At 52.9% G+C, this 13,267-nt stretch overlaps 1 long non-coding RNA gene across 1 annotated transcript; it reads left to right on the forward strand.

Annotated features, from left to right (window-relative positions):
• Window positions 1-59: 59 nt before the first annotated feature.
• LOC132687841 (uncharacterized) lies at window positions 60-9,205 on the forward strand. Its single transcript, XR_014136078.1, has 4 exons — window positions 60-846; window positions 1,708-1,883; window positions 2,787-2,953; window positions 8,879-9,205. It is a non-coding gene; the product is annotated as an uncharacterized LOC132687841 (long non-coding RNA).
• Window positions 9,206-13,267: the final 4,062 nt, after the last annotated feature.

Here is a 13,267-nt window from a genome sequence, read left to right on the forward strand (position 1 = left end):
GCTCCTGGTGCCCCTAAGAGACAGAAGTGGTGGTGGCGGGGCGGTGGGGGGGGGGGGGGGCTCTCAGGAAAGGACAGGGTGGGGCCTGGCTGTGACAAGTCCTAGACCTTTGTCGGTTTGGGTTCGTGGGAGCCCCCTCCCCCACTCATTTTAGGCTTCCTTGGAGGAGTCACAGTGGGCGGGGACTGCTGTCGGCCTGAGAGGGGTGTGAGATGGGGGGGTGGTGTATGTGTGTTAAAGGCACTTGGAAAAGAACCCTTAAGAATGCTGGGTGTCTGGGAGGCTGGAGGGGAGGGGGAGAGGGAAGGAAATTGTGGAGGAGGTGGGTAGCCATTCTGGAACCCTCTCCCCTTTCCCCGCATACACGGGAGAGAGACCCACAGGAGAGGCCAGGAAAAGCTGAGCCAGTAGGATCCTGTGCCCCAGGGAGAGTATTTGCCCCAGCGGGCCCCCCCACCCTCACGGCCAAATTTAGCCTGGGCCTAGAAAGAAGGCAGACCAGCCAGCCCATTAAAGGGCCCACGATGCTCCGGGCCTGTGCCGTCAGGCCCACCTCGGCCTAGGGCACCCCACCCTTCAGAGCTCCCGGTCCCCCACTTCCCGGAGCCCTGCTCCCAGCCCCATTTCCCTGGACCTCCCACCGGACACAGCATTAACACCCCAAAGTCCTTCTGGCTCCTGCCCCCAGACTCCTCCCCTGAGGGACCTCTGTACTTTTGCCTCTCCACCCCTAAATCCTGTCCCTTCATCCTGGGCCTCCTCCCAGAAGAAGGCCCCAACTTGCCCACAAGGAGAAGAATCCAGATTACTGCTGCTGCCATGGCTGCCCCAGCCTGCCCGGCCCCTGTGAGTGACAGAGACAGGAGCGGTGGGGAGGAGAGAGGGAGTGGAGGAGGGAGGGGAGGAGAGAGGGAGGGACAATGGGGAGGTGTCCCAGAGCAGCTGGCCCCAGCTTCTGCCGGCGGGGGACTCCCCATTCCCACCCAGAGCAGGCACTGACCCTGGGGTGGACACTCTCTTCACATGACAAGGTCCCTCCAACGATCCCCTCCAGGTGGTCAGAGAATGTTTTCTAAGCCACTAACCTGATTCCCCCCTAAAAACACTAAGGGCTCCCCCTTGCCCTGAGTGTCCGGCTGTCGATGGCTTTCAGACCCTGCCTGTACCTGGCCCTCCTGTCCAGAATCCCCTCCTCTCCCCACTACCGACCACACACACACTACCCCAGGGCTTCTGCACAGCCTTGCCCCACCCCTGACACACTCCCCTAAGCCTCCCAAGTGCCTTGCACAAGCTTAGAGTTCCCTTCCTGCCCTCCTCCGGCCGGCACACTCCATCACCTCGCAAGGACTCAGCACAGGCCTCCTCTCCTCCCTGAAGTCTCCCTTTGCCCCCTCCTTCCGCTAGGCTGAGCTGGGTGGCCCCTTGGCCCCTGTCCACAGCATCGCGGGGCTGGCCAGAGTCTTATTATCTTTGTATCCCTGGATCTGGTGCAGGCAGGTGTAGGGGACTAGGTGACGGCCTCCTTCCGAGTACGCTGAACAGCCGGGTGCCTGTTCACCCAGCCCGTGTCTCCAGACCCAAGTACTCCCAGCGTGTACCCCAGGTCTGGGAAGACAGACTGCGGCCTGCAGGCCTGGACGCACATCCCCCCCTTGACCACTCAGCTGGAGACGGGGGCGTGAAGAACTCAATTGCCCTGTCTAGGCTCTGTTCCGGCAACTACAACTTGGCCAGGACACTGCTTACCTCTCGACGCCCTTGTGAGGAAGCCTCAACATCATGAACTCTGGCGCATGCGTACAGAGCACCTACCGCGTGCCAGGCACAGAGGAAGCCTCCACGGGCAGCACCCTGCCCCCCACGGAGCTTGCACACCACCGGTGGGTAATGACAGGTAATCCCCTGCCTGCCACTCTGCTCCAGGCTTTACGGACATTTCCGGGCAGTAACTCGTTCCATTCCCCCAGCAGTTCCGTGAGGCGTTACTTTCATCCCTATTTTCAGGTGCGAAAAGGGAGGCATGAGGGCCGCTTGGGCTTCCCCAAGGCCATACTCCTGACCAGCTGAACACATGTGAACCACTCAGCCTAGTGCCCTACTCAACCCCCGTGGCGGCGGCTGCTCTTGCTGGTGGGGCACCCTTCCCCCTCCTTCTTGCCTCTGCCCAAGGATCTTGGTCCAGGCGCGAAGGGGGTGGGGTGCCCTTCTCTTTGGGGGCTTCTTGGAGCAGACAGAGGGGACTCTCCCCAGCTGCCCTGAGGAGGAGGCAGAGACCCACAGGTGCCAGGGTTCCAAAATGCTCTGTGTTTCGGTGAGCACCCCTCCCGGGCCCTGAGATGAAGGGCCCTGGCATCTCACCACCATACCCAACACCCCAAGCAAGGGTGGCGGGGCCCGAGGGACAGGGTGTCGGCCTGCCGGCGGGAATGACTAGCACGTGGGCAGCTTACTTAGTCCTCGTCTTTTTTGCTGTCTCTCCACCTGACCGTCCCACCCGTCCCTGGAGAGCCACCAAATTCCAGAGTCAGCGTCCACTCAGGCTCTCAGGCAGGGCAGGCTTTGTCCCAGAATCACCTGGGCACCTGTCCGCCTTCTCAGAGATGGAGGGCACGAGGGAGAAAGGTTCTGGAGAAAGCACAAAAGTCAGAGGGCTCTGGGCGGGGGAGGGGGGAGGCAGAGGTGCCAGAGACTGGCTGGCGGCCCAGGCCTCAGCCCCTCCGTGGCTCCATGTGACTCCTCTGCTATATTTGGAGCGACCCACTCACACCCTCCGCTGTTTTCAGGAAGCAGGGCCCGAACCCAGTGCTGCCAGGCCCACAGAGGCCAGCTCCCTTACGGATCCTTCTCCCCTCCGCCTCCAAACCAGGGGACCCGGGGACTGTGCCAGGGGTCAGCTGGAAGTCCCCTGTGGCCCACCAGAGGACCTCACCCACTCAGAGCTATCTGGATGGTAACCTGCCTCTGTAACTCTCAACACCTGTGTTCCTTGGGAGCCTGGGCGGGGGATGGGGGGTGCGGACAGAGAGTGGGGTCACACATCCTTCAACTTCTTACTTTGCAAATTTTACCTGAAACCGAAGTCCACAGCCCCCCCCGCCCCGGGTGGCTCAGTCGGCTGGGCCACTGACTTCAGCTCAGGTCATGACCGATCGTGATCGGTTCGTGAGTTCGAGCCCCGCGTCGGGCTCTGTGCTGACAGCTCAGAGCCTGGAGCCTGCTTCAGATTCTGTGTCTCTCTCAAAAATAAACATTAAAAAAAAAAAAAACCCAAAAAACTAAAGCAAAACCAAAAACAAAGCCGAAGTCTACAGTTCTAATAAAAGAACGAACTGCCACGTACCCATCCCCCAGCTTCAATAGTTAGCAGCTCGTGGCCAATCTCCCGTCACATATACGACACCCGACTTTCCCTCCTAATTTCCTCTGTCAATACTTTGGCATGTATCTTTGAAAGATAATGACTCTTTTTTAAACAAGCACAATCGTTACACCTAGTGCCTTAGTATTCCTTAAAGTTAATAATAATTCCTTAAATCAGATAGTGTTCAGATTTCCATCCCTCAAAAATGCCTTTTTTTTTTAAATGCATTTGTTTGAATCAGGATCCGAATAAGTACACACACTGCAACCGATTAATGTGTCTCCTTTATATTTCTTTAAATCCATTGGTTCCCTATCCAATCCTCTCTCTCTCTCTCTCTCCCTATCTTTTTCCTTGAGGGAACCAGGTCATTTGTCGTGCAGTTTTCCAGTCTGGGTTTTGCTGATTTGCATCTCTAGGGTGTTCTTTAACATGTCTCTCTGGCCTCTGTACTTCCTGTAAATTGTATTTCCTGTACATTGTTATTTCCTGCAAATTGTAGTTGGATTGAGAGTCCTGATCAGGCGTAGGTTCTATTTTCTTTAGCAAGACCGCTTCACAGATGGTGGTATTGCTTCTTCCATCCCGAAGCACGGGCAACCACTGATGCTCTGTGCCTCATCTATCAGCCTTTCCCCGCCCCCCTCCCCAAAATGGTGATATTCCCATTCAATCACTCCTTCCTTTATTGGCTGGAATAATTCTAGACCCAGCAACTGCCCCTCGCTTACTGTTTGGTTACTGAGTGGTATGAAGGCAAGGTGGGATAAATACTTGATTCTGTTCTTGTATTTACCAATTTTGAGATAATGAATTGATTCTCTAGCATCCCTCGAACTTTGGCCAGTAGCTTTTTTTTAAAAACGTTAGTAGCATAATTATGACTTTATGGCTTTAAACATGTTTGATCTTCAATCCACCGTGACTGGTATCGCTCCTGACCTTCATACTGTCCCTTCATGAGCTCCCGCTGTGGCCCCCTCCCGCTGGAGCATCCTTCTGGGGCGACTGCATCCTTCTGGGTCATCTCTGCATCTCAGTGTCTCAGCCTGGTCTCCACCTGTGCCACCCGCACCTGTCTCCCCAGCCTTCCACCCGACCTTCGCCTGTCAATGTCTCAGTTTAAGTCCTCTGGTCCTTTGTCCCTGGCTCTGCCCATCTCAGTGAATATTTCCTGAATGAATGAATGAATGATTGAATGAATCAATGCATCATCTCCCCAACTCTCTCAATCTACTCTGTCTCTGTGAGCCTCTTGATTTCTGAAGGCCATATTTTCTTCCTCTGTATCTGCAACCGGGGATTATTTGTTGTCACGAGGGACAAAGGAAAGGGATTCTCATCATTGCGATCTGATTGTCGCATCTGCCTCCCAGACTCCACCCACATCTTTCCTCCCCTCCTCTTCGCCGCCCCCAGCCCACAACAAAGGATGTGATCTGTCAGTCTGCCACGAGAGGGCGCGTTCGCGGCTGCGACCCGGACCTGCGCCTGCGCAATGTTGGGACAGAGCAGGGCCTGGTGGGGGCGGGGGGAGGGGTCGGGTAGGGGGGCGGGGGGAGGGGCGGGAGCGCCCCGCCCCGGGTTGGGGATGCGCGTCACTAGTGTTGGCTGAGAACCGCAGCTAGAGGAGGCGACGCTAGAGGAGGCGACGCAGGAGGAGGCCGACGGCCTCGAGCCTTACCTCGTCCTCCCCTTCCGGGTCCAGAGGATGTTCTTCCAAGTGGGGAGGAGAATCCGCATGGAGGCAGGGAACTGGACACAATGCCCTCTTCCCCACCATCCTCATCATTGGTTATCAACCCTCTGACTTCCAAGCACGTCTATCTTTGCCCACGGCATTGGGGGACACCATTCTGAGGACCTAAGGGTACCCAGAATCCGCCCTTTATCCTTGAACTTCAGCCCTCAAAGAGGTTTCTTGCAGCCTTGTGACCGCCCAGGGCAATCAATCCTGAGTCTGAGAATCCCAGAGACCATCCCTGACCAAACTTTTTAGCTTACAGGAGAAACAGAGAAGGGGAGGGGACAGTCAGAAGTCTCACAGCACAGCATTCTGCCCAGCTAGCTCTCCGGACACGGACACGGAGCGGAGGGGAGACACTCCTTCCCTGGAAAGCGGGGGTAATAAGAACCAATGAGATAATGGAAGCGAAAGTGCTTTGTAAATTGTATAAAGCTCTGGAGAAAGGAAGGGGTCTTTTATTTATTTATAGCTGACGGTGCAAGACAATAGCTGCCCAGGGCCAGCCCACTGGCACAGCCCGAGAGCTGGAAGAAGTCAGATTTAGAAGCTACTGCTCAGTGATAGAAGGATTTGGGAAAATAAAAGAAAGGAACTCTCTGACATTTTTCGCGGATGGTATGATTATTTATATAGAAAATCCAAGAGATACTACAGGCATGTCATGAGGGCTATTAAGGGAGATCAACAAGGTTGCTGGACCAAAATTAACATCCAGATGCAATTAAAATACCAAATGCCACGGTGTTCCTGGACACTCGCAATGTTACTGGAAACTGTAATATATTTTTTTAAAAATAAATTATTAACAATACTATTAAGATTGGGCAGAACCCTGAAAAAACCGCGCGGATCCTTATGAAGAAAAACTGTGAGCCATAAAACTATAAAAACTCTAGGCTATCAGAGGAATAAGTGGAGAGATGTATTGAATTTAGGGGTGAGAAGCCTCAGTGTCCTGAAAACAGCTCTCTCCGTATTAATCTTCTGATTCGATGCGAGTCCAATAAATACGCCAATAGGACTTTGCAGAGTCAGGCAAGGCTCTTCTAAAATTCATACGGAAGAGCTGGGGACCAAGAGGCCAGACAGTTCTGAAAAAGAATAAGCCCCTGACAGATACCAAGACTTCTTTGAAAGCGATATTAATGAAAACAATGTGGTATCAGTGCCGGGCTAGACAAAGAGATCAATAGAAGAGACTGCCCAGAAACAGATCCAAGCATATGTGGGAACGTGATTTATGATGTCAGCGGCATTGCGACTCAGTGAGAGGGAATAGGCTATGCAATAAAAAGGGTCTGGAATTTTTTAAATAATAATAAACAAAAGGTTAGCGTCCAAGCTAAGGTTAGCGTCCAAGAAAGAACTCCTGCAAGCCAATAAGGAAAGCACAGACGTTTCGAGTGCCACCCCAAATGGCATTCTTTCCCTTCCTTGCTGCTCATGGAACCCTGGTCTGATTCAGGAATCAGGAGTCTAGGATTTTGAGAAGGCTGGGCCTTCCCCAGCTGCATCAGGTGAACGGCGATCGGTCTACATATAGCATAATTCAGTTCCTCCGGTCCGTGGCTGGCTTAGGGGTGGACGTGTATGCGATTCTGGCCGCCAAGACCAGAAGGGAGATCTCCTGTGGGGCTTCTGGAAGAAAATGTCCACTTCCTTCTACCTTCTGGACATTTGTCTGCACACGACACCTGGAGCAGAGGCCACTTTTGGGGACCAGGAGGGGCTGGTCTAAGAGGCAAGCCACCGTGATGAGGAGGATATTGTGGAAAGATGGAAAGAACCTGGTCCTTGACTGTCACAGCTGAGATTCTGAATTAACCAACCCTGGGACTTCTTGCTATAAGGAGACAACAAAATTCCTTTTTTGCTTAAAGCACATCTAGTTGGGCTTTCTATAACTTGTATCAAAAGGTACAACAGGGGCGCCTGGGTGGCTCAGTCAGTTGGGCGTCTGCCTTTGGCTCAGGTCACGACCTCACGGTTCAGGAGTTCAAGCCCCGCGTCGGGCTCTCTGCTGTTGGCATGGAGCCTGCTTCAGATCCTCTGTCCCCCCTGCCCCCCTCCCCCACCTCTCTGCACCTCCCCCGCTTGCACGTGCACTCTCTCTCTCTCAAAAATAAAATAACACGTTAAAAGAAAAAAAAAAAGGTGCAATGGATAGCAAAGGAGACGGTCAGAAGCAATTCGACCAGAGGGAACCCAGGTGGCCAACAAGGATGAGAGAGTGCTTGACTTCGTAGGCAGGGGACGCAGGCTCAGATGAGATACTGCTTCACACCCATCAGACCGACAAAAATAAAAAGTCTCCCAAGAGCAGCTGTTGGCAAGGATGTGGTCAGACAGGACATCTTGTACAAACATTGGTGGCGAGGGCACAAAGTGGAGCCGTCACTGGGGAGAGCAGTGGGGCGGAACCAGACAAGTTGAAAGTGTGCCTGCCCACGCCTCCGGCTCTCTGCTCCGAGGTGTACGTTCTCCGGACGGGCTCACACGAGTACCGAGGTGTTCACTGCAGCCCTGTTTATAATGACGAAACACAGAAACACCTCAAACGCCCTTCAGTAGAGAGGAACTGATAAATAAATTGTGGCTTATTCCCCTGCCGACATGACAACCAGAAGTTAAAGTGAAGGAATCGAAGCCACACGTGTCGGTGTGGCTCCGCTGTGAAAGTCCCGCCAAATGAGAAAAAGACACAAAATGATCCGCACGACAGGAGGGTGGTTATATACATCCCAATAGTGGAAAAAGCGTTACTGTCTCCTGCTTTAGGAAGACATCAATGTGTAGGGGAAATATCAAATTACGGGCTAGACTTAATAAAGCGAGGAAATTCTGATCACATGCTACAACACGGAGGAGCCTCGAAGATGTTGTGCCAAGCGAAATAAGCCAGGCACAAAAGAACATATGCTGTATATGATTCCGCTTGCATGGGGTACCGATAGTTGTCACATTCATAGAGACAGACAGGAAGTAGAGCAGTGGTTGCCAGGGGCCGAGGGGAGGAAGACACGGGGAGTTGGTGTTTAATGAGTACAGGGTTTCAACTGGGAGGACTAGAAAGTTCTAGACATGGACGGTGGTGTTGGTTGGTTGCAGGACAGTGTGAATGTCGTCAACGCTACTGAACCGAACACTTCAAAGGGTTGAAAGAACCAATTTTATGTTATTTTCCATATTTCACAATTTAGAAAAATAATGAACTTGTGGGCTATAAAGGATGCATCCCAAATTTATGACGGTGGGTAGGGTGGGCAAGGGGACCCGGGAGAAAGAGAAAGCACCAGCTTCCGTGTTCTGTTCTCTTCTATGAAGGAACCCGAAGCAAAAATGATGCAAGGCTAGCATTTGTAAATTCTGTTTGTTATGTGATTCTCTGAACTTTTCTTATTTCTAAAGAAACTTTTCAAACTGAAATTATATACGTCATGTATCATATATATGATATGAGATCATACGTATCATATATGATATGTATGAGATCATACATATCATATATGATATATCTCATATATCATAGATATCACATATATCTTCACACTTTTTTTAAGAAAGAAGAGTTTTCTGAAATAGAACTGCTCTGAAGTGGCAGGATTTGTCCCCTCGAGGTCACCCGAAGCACAAGGGGTCGAAAGTGGGAGGCGGGAGAGCTGGCCTATGGAGGTTGTACCTATGCCAGGTGCCACACCAGGCTGAGCCTGGCAGAGCCAGGTGGGAAAGGGGCCGGCATGGGCAACATTTTCTCTTCCCTGACCCAGAGCAGGTGAGGCAAAGGCGGATGGAGGAAGGGAACTCTGAGAGCCGGTCTCCTCCTCAGGCACCCACTGCACAAGATCCAGAGAGCAGATGAAAAACAGAAGGCACCATCCAAACACAGGAATGTATATTATTAGCAGTTGGAGCAGGCACTGGAGTCCTTCGAATCCGCTGCCGACCAACTATATTGCCCAATCCTTCCGGTTAATTTTTTTCTTTGACCTCCCTGCATGTCTCTCGAGCTCCCACAGCTATGGCTGTCTGCGTTGCAAAATACATATTTACAGGCCCTCTAAGCCTGGCTAAATATAGGCTTTCTTTTAAAGCAACTGATGAGTTGGAGAAATCTTTCTTCTGTCCCATCCCTTCCCCACTCCCCAACACACACACACACACACACACACACACACACACACACACACACTGACTCTCCTTCCACCGGTGGGCCCCAAAGGACCCCTGTCCTTGCTTAGGCAATGGGGGACTCTTGAGGCATCAACAGCAGGAATGAAAAACCCTTTGGGAAGTGGAGAAGGGAGGTCACTTTCACTTCAGGGATGACCCCAAAAGATCCGGAGGACCTTCAGGCAGGGGGCGTTTATATTTCAGAAGTCCACACAATAGACCTCAGAAGGAGGGGCGCCCTGGTGGCTCAGTAGGTTGAGCGTCCGACTCTTAATTTTGGCTCAGGTCATGAACTCACGGTTTCAGCATCAAGCCTTGCATCAGGCGCTGGGCTGAGCGTGGAGTCTGCTGGGGGTTCTCTCTCTCCCTTTCCCCCTTCTCTGCTTTCTCTGTCTCCCTCTCTCTCGCTCTCTCAAAAATAAATGGACATTACAAAAATTAATTTAAAAAAATACAGCTTAGAAGGAAACAAGAGGCTGGAAGCTTCATAAAGACCCGCACGGCTGGGGCGCCTGGGTGGCTCAGTCGGTTAAGCGGCCGACTTCAGCTCAGGTCATGATCTCTCGGTCCGTGAGTTCGAGCCCCATGTCGGGCTCTGTGCTGACAGCTCAGAGCCTGGAGCCTGTTTCCGATTCTGTGTCTCCCTCTCTCTGACCCTCCCCTGTTCATGCTCTGTCTCTCCCTGTCTCAAAAATAAATAAAATGTTAAAAAAAAAAAAAAAAAAGACCCACACGGAGATGCCAACGTGGACGCCCAATTTTGGCCACACATGTGCACACACCTCCATACATGTTCAGATGCACATGCAGGCAACAACAGGAGACTTACCAAGCTCCTACTCTGTGCCAGGAGCTGTTCTAAATGCATAAAGCACTCACAGAACTCATTTAATCGTTAACACTCTGAGGTTGCTATGTTTTCTCCAGTTTACAGATAAAGAAATTTGCTAAAATCCCTTAACTGGCAAGTGGCAGGTTGGGAACAAAGACAGTCTGGCTTCAGAGCCCCTGTTCTGCCTGGCTCCACAGAGAGTGGGGGAGCCCCAGGGTCCCCTGTGCTCAGGAGACTCACTCAGACATACAAATTGAGCTTTCTGAGGAAATTAGGCTTAGGGAGGGAAAATGACTAACCCCGGGTCACCCAGCAAGTGCACGAAGCTATGATTCAGTTCAGACCTTTTGAACCACAGCCTAGTCTTTCCTCTAAAACCGGGTAAGTCACTTCCCTCTGCCTGTGTCTCAGTCCTTCTCACTCCCCTGGGAAGCGGTCAACCAAGGGCCACTAAAGCCCCCCCCTCCCCCCCCAGCAGCACCGACATCCTGGATTTATGTTATGTGAGAACACACACGCCTTTCCCAGCATCTTCCTATCTGCTGGAGCCCCTGGCAGAGGAGGACAAATGAACGGGAGTGATTGGGGCGGGGACTACTGGCTCCCCACAAAATGGTTGAAGGGCAGGGTCTAGGTCGGCCTCTGCTCAGATGACTGTGGCCACAGAAACACAACGTTCACAGGCTGAGTCTCAAGGCCCCAGGGCTGGGAAGAGAAGTCAGCCTTGGCGCCCAGCCCAGGCCTGAGCCCAGGGCACTGAGGGCTTGGGACTTATCACAGATCTCCTTGCCTTCATCACCCGTGACACCTGGTGTTTAAAACTGGCCAGCCTCGAGGAACAGTCTCAGGGGGCCCTCATCAGATCTGGGGCTAGGTGGAAAATGGGGAGGGGCTCTCTCAGAAGGGTCAAGGGCAGATGATCTCTCCCTGTAGAAGCCCCCAGCCTTTTGATCAAGAACCCGGAAAGGCATCTCCTTCCCCACATACCCTACTTTCTGTGTTCCAGCTACTTTATTCTGTTTATCTTCTCAGAGCAGAGACACCGAGTGACTTTCCCAAGGTCACACAGTTAGCAAGTGAAAGAGCCCCGATTTGATCTCTGACAGCCTAGCTCCTGGGTCAGCTTTGGGAACCGCCTCACCCTCTCTTCCAGCGCAAGGTGAAGAAGGAACTTCCATTTATAAACATTTTTTTGGTAATGTTTATTTATTTTTTGGGGGGGGGGGGCAGAGGCAGAGAGTGGGAGACACAGACAACGAAGCAGGCTCCAGGCTCTGAGGTGTCAGCACAGAGCCCGACATGGGGCTCGAGCTCATGAACCAGCGAGATCATGACCTGAGCCGAACTTCCACTTAAAGACCACAAGACAACTTGGCCATCAAGGCCTTCTCCACACAGGACTACAGAAAGAATGATTAAATTACCCTGGGGTGTGGGGTGCTGATCCGAAGGAGAGAGGTGAGGATTCACGGTGACAGGATGGAAATTAGGTTTAAATCTTTCCATTTGGATGGTAACCCTTCCAAAAGTACCCTCACTGCAGGGGGGATTACTGCTCCAGACAGGCAGGGAGGGGGATGGAAGAGATTATACCCCATTCCCCACCGGTCTAGCCTAATCTCACAGGCCAGCCGGCTTGGTGCCTGACCCCAGGGAAGGAGTGATGGTAAAGCATTTACTGCTCCTTAAAAGCTTCTTCGGGAATTCTGGCTGGGGGTGTCGCTGAGCTAACCAGGAGCCCATGAAATAATAATCCCGCTCATTAGCCTCAGGCTTCCAAGCTCTGGGCTGACTCCACCCGCCTGCATCCCAAAGCACTTAAAAGGGTTTCACCCTTGGAAGTCTCAGGACAGGGAGATCCAAGCACCTCGGTAATCCAGTTTGCCCCCCATGCTGCTGCTGCTGGAGGTGTTGGGGGTCCTAGGGTCACTGGTCCTGACTGCTGGTTCTCAGCTCCTCCTCCCACCCTTAGAAGCCAACTTCCCCACCTGGCCAGAAGCGTGGGCCCAGACCCCTTGGGCTGGGACCAGTTAAGATGACTCACCAAAGGGTGTGGGAGATTCTGGGCAGAACACCCAGGGGCCTGCGCCCTCCTCCAGTCCACACAAGAGTTTCTGGGGACACTGTCCAAACTTCCATCCCCTCAGCTAGGTGAGATTTCTGTCTCACCCAACTTCTACAGAGGGGTCGGGGGACCTTCGAGGGGAGGCGGGATTCCAGCTCCAGACTGGAACTTGGAAACCCAAGTCCCAAAGCTTGTTCTTTAAAGAGGTCTTCTAAAAAGGGCTAGGAGGGAGGGGAAATTGAGGATGGTTTCTTCAGCCTGTCCCATCCCAAAGTGTAAAATTGCCGGCGGGGGGGGGGGGGGGGCAGGGGAGGGGGAGGAGGGGGGGAAAGGGCAGAAAGCAACCCCGGGCAGCTGGGCAAAGGAGGCAGGTGTCCCTGGAAAGCCTGAGGTCTGGGTTCATTTCCGGTTCCTGCTTGGAGCCCAAATCTTCCCTCTCCCTTAGCCTCTGGATCCAGTCCTGTGGTTCCTGGCCCCTCCCTGTCCCAATATTCAGGATTCCCAGGCAGCTTCCCACACCCCATCCCCCATGCTTCTTTGCACGTGTTAACCGGCTTATATCCCCGCAAAACCCACACACACCCCTACAGTGGAGGGGTGGGAGGATCCCCTACAACAGCCCTTCTAGGCGAGCTGGAGAGAGAGTGGGAGATTGGGAAGAAGAGGAAGAGGATGGAAGAGAAGAGGGCGGGGGAGGAGGCAGAGACCGCAGGAAGGCCTTAGATGCAGGAAGCAGCTGGGAGTGGGGGGAGGCTTTGTGCCTGAGTCGTTCCCTGGGTCCTAGGGTCCACACTGTTCAGCATTTTCTGGGATCTGTGGAGTGAGGCAGCGCATCTGGACCTGTCATGGTCTATTGGGTGGACATTTACTCCCAGCCCTGGCAGCTGGGGATGCGTAAAGGGCAACCCAGGCTCCTTGTTGTATATGTGGGGTTGGGGAGAGCATCAGAACAACTTTCTGGGTTGCCGGGACAGGGGATGTGCAGATCACTACCATCTTTCTCCCTGCCTCCCTAACACACACTTGCACACAGTGGCCAGGATCCTTTAGATCAGAGACCCAAGCTAGACCTCTCACTGCTGAAACTTT

The sequence above is a fragment of the Panthera onca genome, chromosome E1 (assembly GCF_046562875.1).
Source record: "Panthera onca isolate mPanOnc1 chromosome E1, mPanOnc1 haplotype 2, whole genome shotgun sequence".
Lineage (NCBI taxonomy): Eukaryota > Metazoa > Chordata > Mammalia > Carnivora > Felidae > Panthera > Panthera onca.